Source organism: Balaenoptera acutorostrata, chromosome 10 (assembly GCF_949987535.1).
Source record: "Balaenoptera acutorostrata chromosome 10, mBalAcu1.1, whole genome shotgun sequence".
Taxonomy (NCBI): Eukaryota; Metazoa; Chordata; class Mammalia; order Artiodactyla; family Balaenopteridae; genus Balaenoptera; species Balaenoptera acutorostrata.
The window spans coordinates 69,221,308-69,229,806 of NC_080073.1; the positions used below are offsets into that span (position 1 = coordinate 69,221,308).

Below are 8,499 nucleotides of genomic sequence, written 5' to 3' on the forward strand. Positions count from 1 at the left end.
TAAAATTCTAGGAAATGAACTAGAGGAGCTAAAACCATGCTTGTTTGCTCCCCAAAGAGAGAATTGGGCACTTGTGTTCCTGGGGATGCAGTCGGAGTTTCCAAGCCATCAGACCAGTTTTTTGGAATCTGGTTGATGGGGCAGGGGTGCAGAACCTGGACTGTCCAGGGTGTACCAGAGTCTGGGACAGGGCTGGGGGAGTGGCCATTCCCCCACAACAGCTGCACTCTGCACCTAACTTCTCCTTGGTAGTCTTCACTAGCCATTCTCCCTTTTCTTCCTTTGTCTCAACTCAGATACCCTCTGCCTTATTATTTTTATTTTAATGTGGTATTATCTTTAATTAAGTACAAAGACTTTTCCAATCATGTCACCTAGAGATCATTTTATCCACTGCTCTGTTGGCCGCCAGTCTCTTGTCTCTCTCCTCAGCAATGGTAAGGAGGATACCTTTTCCATGGGGAAGAGAGATCCACAATTTGTTGCCTTTGCCAATAATGAAAATGTTGGAGAGCCGGGTGGCAAAGCTGTTGCCATTAGCATCTTTCACATGAACTACATCAAAAGAACGAGGAATGTCCCTCCTGGTTGGTGACCAATTCTTTCCACTTTAGCACCTCCAGTCACCATGCACAGGTTACCAGTGTCAAAGTTGATGGAATCATTAATCTTGCCAGTCTCCAAATCAATTTGAATTGTGTCATTCACCTTGATGAGGGGATCAGGCTAGCAGATGGTGCGAACATCATGGGTCACCAGATAAGGGATTCCTTTTGTCCCCACAAAGATCTTTCTCACTTTGCACAACTTATACTTGGCCTCCTCAGGTGTAATATGATGAACAGCAAAGCGACCCTTGGTGTCATAGATGAGACGAAAGTTCTCTCCAGTCTTGTCAACGCTGATGACTTCTATAAAACCAGCAGGGTAGGTTATAATCAGTGTGCACCTGGCCATCAATCTTAATGAAACGCTGCATGCAGATCTTCTTTACTTCATCTCCTGTTAGGGCATACTTAAGTCTGTTCCTTAGGAAAATGATTAGGGGGAGATATTCCCTCAGCTTGTGGGGACCAATAGATGGACAAGGAGAAAACACACCAACCAGTCAGTTTATCCAGCATCCAATGCTTTGGAGCTGCTACACGCTTCAGGTGCTTCTTGGGACCACGAGCCATGACTGCACTAGGCACGAAGTGAGCCCCTTTGCCTTATTTTGAAGATACCCATTGTCCAGGGCTTATCAGAGGGACCCCCAAACTTCACCCACTCAAATCTGCCCCCAGATCATTCCTAAGTGTCACCCCCCACCTTGCCCAACTGTTCTTTATGAGTCAGGAAGCCAACAAACAGCCTCTCTGGACTAGAGTTTCACTTTGGTGAAATTAATCCTCAAAAAAGAGGCCCTCAAATGCTGTTCTCCTCTGTGAAGCCTGCCCTGACCAATAGCCTCACTCCAGAACCTTTTCCCCTTTCCTCCACACCAGACATTCAATTATTTAATCATTTATCTACTCAGTGTATACTGAATGCTGGCTACCTACCCTGTGCTCTGCTGGGTGCTGGGATAAGGAAAGCAAAAACAGACCCAGCTCCTCCTCCTTGGGAGTTTAGGGCCTGGTGGGCAGAGCCCTGGGGGGCTCTTCTTACATATCCCTTCCTCCTTGCTCCCCTCCCAACCCCCACTAGCTCCCCAGACCAGCTTCTAAGGACAGCACCTTGTCTTATGCATATTTGCTTCTCAACACACAGTACATGTCTGTTATCCAGGAGGCCTTCAATATAGTACAGATTACATACGAGTGGCCAAAAATGGAAATTGGTTTATGCCTGAGGCTGGTTCTAACTCTGTCATAGGGATAACAAAAGATGGAGAAAGTAATTAAGGCTAGACACTGGGTTAAATCATATGCTGCTGCTGCTAGCCTACAGAATGCAATTTGGCCGTATCTATCAAAATTATAAATGCATTCACTTTCTGACCCAGCAATTCCACTTCTAGAAGTTTATTCCACAGATGGATGCTCACACATGTGAAATGATATACGTACAATGTTAGTCACTGTAGTATTGTTTGCAACAGATTGGAAATAACTTGAATATTCATCGATGGGGTCTAATTTTTTTTTAAAATAAATTTATTTATTTATTTATTTATGGCTGCGTTGGGTCTTCGTTGCTGCTTGTGGGCTTTCTCTAGTTGCGGTGCACGGCCTTCTCACTGCGGTGGCTTCTCTTGTTGTGGAGCACGGGCTCTAGAGCACAGGCTCAGTAGCTGTGGCGCACGGGCTTAGCTGTTCTGAGGCACGTGGGATCCTCCCAGACCAGGGCTCAAACCCATGTCCCCTGCACTGGCAGGCGGATTCTTAATCACTGCGCCACCAGGGAAGTCCTCTAATTGTTTTGTTTTTTTTTTAAATTGAGGTATAGTTGATGTATAATATTATATAAGTTTCCAGTGTACAACACAGTGGCTCACAATTTTTAAAGGTTATATTCCACTTATAGTTATTATAAAATATTGGCTATATTCCCTGTGTTTTGCTATATATCCTTGTACAATAGCTTATTTATATTATAGATAGTAGTTTGTACCCATACCCCTACCTTGCCTCTCCCCCATGGGGCCTAGTTTAATACATTATGTTACACTACATAAAGCAGAATCCTGTGTGGTGTTAAAAAAAAAAAAAAAAAAAGGGAGGGAGGCGCAAGAGGGAAGAGATATGGGGATATATGTATACGTGTGATTCACTTTGTTATGGGGCAGAAGCTAATACACCATTGTAGAGCACTTATACTCCAATGAAAATGTTAAAAAAAAAAGAATGAGGAAGCTCTGTTTGAATATAAATAGGAAGACCTCTGGGATATATTGTTGAGTTTAAAAAGGTGAGAATAGTTCATTATTCTTTGTGTAAAAAATGAAAAGATAGGGAAAGAATATAATTAAGTATAATGTATTTGTTTAGATATGCATAGAAGGGTGCTTCAGGAGGAGGGTCCACAAGGAACAGGTAACAGTGGGTATTGTGGGAGGAAAAACTGGCAAATGAGAAACAGGTGGGAAAAAACCTTTCCATAGTATCCTTCGAATTTTTTGAATATTGTACTATGTAAATGTGTTACCTATTAAAAATTAAAATAAAAATAAGGGACTTCCCTGGCGGTCCAGCAGTTAAGACTCTGCGCTTCCAATGCAGGGGGTGCGGGTTTGATCCCTGGAGCTAAGATCCCATATGCCACGGGGTGCAGTCAAAAATAAAATAAATAAAAAGTAAACATCGGGCTTCCCTGGTGGCGCAGTGGTTGAGAATCTGCCTGCTAATGCAGGGGACACGGGTTCGAGCCCTGGTCTGGGAAGATCCCACATGCCGCGGAGCAACTGGGCCCGTGAGCCCCAACTACTGAGCCTGCGCGTCTGGAGCCTGTGCCCCGTGACGGGAGGGGCCGCGATAGAGAAAGGCCCGCGCACCGCGATGAAGAGCGGTCCCCGCACCGCGATGAAGAGTGGCCCCCGCTTGCCGCAACTGGAGAAAGCCCTCGCACGAACCGAAGACCCAACACAGCCAAAAATAAATAAATAAATAAATAAATAAGAAAATCCTAAAAAAAAAAAAAAAAAAAAAAAAAAAAAGTAAACATTAACAAATAAATAAATAAAATAAAAATAAAGTTAATGATAAAGACTATGAGGCAACATGGGGAAATGCTAATAAGGTAGGTGGGAAAAAAGAAAAAAAAACTGTATTCAGTAGGATTACAGCTATGTAAAAAAATGCATGTTAAAGTTTCCATCTGTGGAAGGAACATTCTAGGTAATTTTTATTTACTTCTGTTTTTGTAATTTTTTCCATAAATTTCTGTAATAAACATATATTGCTTTTATTAGAGAAAACTAGTAACAGAAAATACATATGTACTAACAGAATGGAACATTCTGTATAACTTCAATTATGAAAAAAGGTATTGAAAAAGACTGGAAGAAAATATGCAAAATGTTCACAGGGTTGTCTCTGGGTGCGAGATATTAGGTAATGTTTAAAATATTACAATATTTTGTATTACTTTTGTGGTGGATTGAAGGAAGGTAGAAAGGAAGGAAATCTAGTGGAAGGTAATTCTTCAAAATAACAGTAAGATTATGGGTCATTTTTGTTGCTTTGTTCAGTTTTTCAAACCTTCCTTTATTTGGTTTTGTTGTTATTTTTACAGGAATAACACCCTCACTGCTGCGGAGTGGGATTCCACTCCCCAAAGTCTTGCTCATTTGTACTAAAGAGCTAGAGCTCCTAGTTGCTTATTATTCATTCCAAGTAATAAGGCCCAAGGGGTTGCTCTGGATAGTGGGAGATTGCTACTGGTGACACAGTAGTTACTGGGGAGAAAGAGCAAAACATCAGAGAACCCTTAGGCCCTTAAAATGTCTCAGTTGGCAAACATTTATGAAGCCCTGACTGCTAGGTTTGGTGCTGGGAGAGTACAGCTTTCTAGGTGAGTATGTTTCATGCACAGATGGAAGGAGAGTCCTTAAGGAGATCTGAGCAGAAGCCTGGCAAGATCAGGCCTTGTAGGCAGTGACCGACTTTGCCACTGGACCAAATTAGGCCTGTCCAAGGGTTGAACCCTCACTGGTCCTCACCTGCCTTGCCATAGTGAGCACGTGTCCACTCATAATCTTCTTGGAGGAAGGACACTGTTAGTGATTACAAGGCAAATTGCCCAAGAAAGGTTTTGGTCATTCAAACTCAGAGACCTGGTTTCTGATTCTGGTTCTGCTATTACCAGCTATGGGACCTTGGACAAGTAATCCTACCTTTATGAGCCTCATCTCTTCATCTGTAAAATGGGGAGAATCATAATAATTATGAGTAATACCTGCCCTGACTACCTCCCACAGTTTCTGTGAGGATCAGGTGACAGACACAGTGTATATAAAAAGCACTTTAAAAATATAAAGGATTTCAGCTGAAGAATGGATAAACAAAACGTAGTACATCGATACAATGGAATACTATTTAATCTTAAAATGGAAAGAAGTACTGATACATGACAACATGGATAAACCTTGAAAACATTTTGCTAACTGAAAGAAGCCAGAGGCCACATATTGTATGATTCCACTTACATGAAATATCCAGAATAGGCAAATCCATAAAGACAGAAAGCAGATTAGTGGTTGCCAGTGGCTGGGGGGTAGGGATAAACGGAGAGTGACTAACGGGTACAGGGTTTCCTTTTGAGGTGAGGAAATGTTCAGGAACTAGATAGTGGCGATGGTTGCACAACATTGTGAGTGTACTAAATGCCAATGAGGTGCATACTTTAAATGGTTAAAATGATAAATTTTATATGTATTTTACCACAATTTTTTAAAACTTAAGAACAGTATAAATGATGATTCAAATCTGAGTTTATTATGATTATTATTTCCACAATTAATAATCAAAAGCATTAGATGTTCAGAATTTCAGGGTTCTTCATCTATACTAGGGCAGTGTGAGAAATGACTAGAAAAAGGAAAAAAGAAAAAAAAGGAAATCCCTTACAGAAAGTGGGCAGAGCCCCAGGGACATGAACCCTTGGCCCAGGAGAAGTGTGACCATTGGAGAAACCCAGAATGCCAAGGCCAGGGAAGCATGCTCTCAAAACCATCTGTGTGGGGCTTCCCTGGTGGCGCAGTGGTTGAGAGTCTGCCTGCCAATGCAGGGGACACGGGTTCGAGCCCTGGTCTGGGAGGATCCCACATGCCGCGGAGCGACTGGGCCCGTGAGCCACAATTACTGAGCCTGCGCGTCTGGAGCCTGTGCTCCGCAACAAGAGAGGCCGCGATGGTGAGAGGCCCGCGCACCGCGATGAAGAGTGGTCCCCGCTTGCCACAACTAGAGAAAGCCCTCGCACAGAAGCGAAGACCCAACAGAGCCATAAAAACAAACAAACAAACAAAAAAAAACACATTCTTTTTACTTAAAAAAAAAAAAACCATCTGTGTGGGCTTATCCTTTAATTTGGTGGCTATGTGTGGTTCCTTTGGGAAGATTTAATCTCCAGCCTCTTGCCCCCAAACCATTTCCCAGCCAGCCTAGAAGAGTGTTTTCTGGTTCTTGCCCTGAAGGCAAAGGGCAGCTTCCTGGACCCAAAGGGGCCCTAACCAGGCTTAGGTCCTGAGTGACCCTAGACCCATAAGGTTTCAGAGCTGGAGAGACTCCTGGATGAAGAATTCTTGATAACAGTGGTGTGACTTTTTTTTTTTTTTTAAACAGCCAGAAGGAAATCTTGGCAAGATTAGTAGACTTCCCCATGCCGCTGACACCACAGAAAGTGACCACATAAGGGCACTGATGATGCTGGGCATCCATGATATCCTGGAGCATGTCTACACGGCACTGTGGCTGTAGAATCTGCACCAGGGACTCCTGGAGAGCTTGCTTTACAGTGGAAGTCACCGTGCTGAACGTCCCCATCACCTTGCCTTCCAGCTTGTTGGCCACAGATTCAGAGTTGCACTGCAATGTCTGCTGCCATGTTCTTAGCAATGAGATGGTCATGCATCTTGTCCAGCACAGATTCCATGTCTTCACGACTCAAGCTCTTCTAACCCTCAAGGCCCATCAGCATCCCAAACATGCCACCCAGAGTCCCCTTGGTAGCACTAGGTTTGGTGGAGTTTTGAGCGGCCCCTTCGTCATCTGAGCTGCTGCAGTCCAGATCCTGAAGCTGCCTCCCAGACCCAGTCCCTCGAATCAAGCTGATGTCCTCGGGCGGGGCCACCTCAGGGGCTCCATTGGTGGTGGGAGTGCAATAGTCCAGGACTTCCCTGTTAGCAGTGCCACCCAGTGCCCACACCCAGGGCACTTTTTTGCCCTTCTCCTTGGGAGCATCTGACTTACTGAACTTGCCGGACTTCTCCATACCCCTCCCATGCTTCTGAATGAACTCTTCTCACTTCCTGCGGATTTTCCTCTTTGGAAAGTTCTATCCCATTCTCAGGCCCCACTGGGAGACCTGACTGTTCCGCAGGGACTGCTTTGCTGGTAGCCAAAGGGCCATCAGAACCTTCCTTCTTGGCCCCCTTTCTTTTTTTTTTTTTGCTGTTCTTTGTTTTTTCCCAAGGCTTTTCACCCTGTGTCTCTTTTCTCTTTTTTTGAATTTTATTTTATTTACTTTTTTATACAGCAGGTTCTTATTAGTTATCCATTTTATACATGTTAGTGTATATATATCAATCCCAATCTCCCAATTCATCACAACAATGGTGTGACATTTTGATGACAGGATACTCAGATGTACAAAGAAGACATTATTATTATTTTTTTCCCCCATTTCCTGAGACTGATTTCATCTGTCTCATGAGTCCACACCTCAGGGAGTGGGAACTGAGAAGGGAGGGGACAACTTGCCAATTAGGCATCTTGGTCTGCTTCCATTTCAACTGCATCTAACGGATAAATATTCAGTCACCTCATTAAAAGGACCATTTCTCCCTTCCTTCCCCCTATGTACCTTAGGGAAGGGTCAGTTCTCAGTCTCGCAACCTACTGCCCCCCCATCCCTCTCCTTCTCCTTCTCACAATGCACCAGGGCTTGAGGGGCGGGCATACTCTCTCTGCCAGGATTTCCTAAACTTCCCGGACAAGAGTAACTGGGCACTGGCTTAAAATGTCCCTTCAGAGGCTCCCATCCTGGACAGTCTCATCAAGTAATGTGGGGTGTGACCCAGGGATCTGAGTTTAGTTCTCTCCCGGGAAGATAGAGAAATACTGCTCTGTGCCATATACTGAGTTCTCTCTAGCCTGGCTTACAGTAACCTCCTTAATGGTCAAGTCCTCCAAGCTGACTTAAGGGAGTGGGGGCTTAAAACATTTATAAAATCATTTCTTTCTCCCCATAGCCTGTCTTTCAAGATTATTGCCTTACAAGGAGGCCCCCACCACCAACAACAAAGGGAAACTTGTTAATTGAAGGAGAGCAATGCCTTTGTTGTACAAATTTGTATCTGCTCCTCTTCTGATGTTCCAGAAACCTGTTGATTCTGGCCTGGGGAGCCCCAGGGGTCAATATGATTAATGGAGCTAAGCTTTCAAAAATATATTTTAAAATCCCCATTCACTAACAACAATATCTAACATTCATCAAAAACTTACTATGTACAAGGCGTTGTGTTGCATGCACTCACGTATTATCTTCTTCAGTCTTCAGAGCAACCTTACACTGTAACTACACCCAGTTTACAGATAAAGAAACTGAGGTGTATAGGGGTTAAACAACTTGCCCAGGGTCACACCACTAATACTGGAAGAGACAGGATTTGAACTGATGTTTGGGTAATTTTAAGGGTTCTTTTAATCACTAAGACACTCCTTCCCTACTTGAGTTTGAGGCCTTTTGGAAACTGTCTGGTCCAGCCTTCCTATTTTATAGGTGTGGAGATCCAGGATGCGAGAGGGAAAGTGACTTGCCCAAGGACACAGAGCTAGTCAGCAGCAAGGCTGGGAATGG

At 43.8% G+C, this 8,499-nt stretch overlaps 1 pseudogene; it reads right to left on the minus strand.

The window, feature by feature from the left end:
* Positions 1 to 370: 370 nt before the first annotated feature.
* On the minus strand, positions 371 to 1,178 carry LOC103001005 (40S ribosomal protein S4, X isoform-like; annotated as a pseudogene).
* Between the last annotated feature and the right edge of the window lie 7,321 nt (positions 1,179 to 8,499).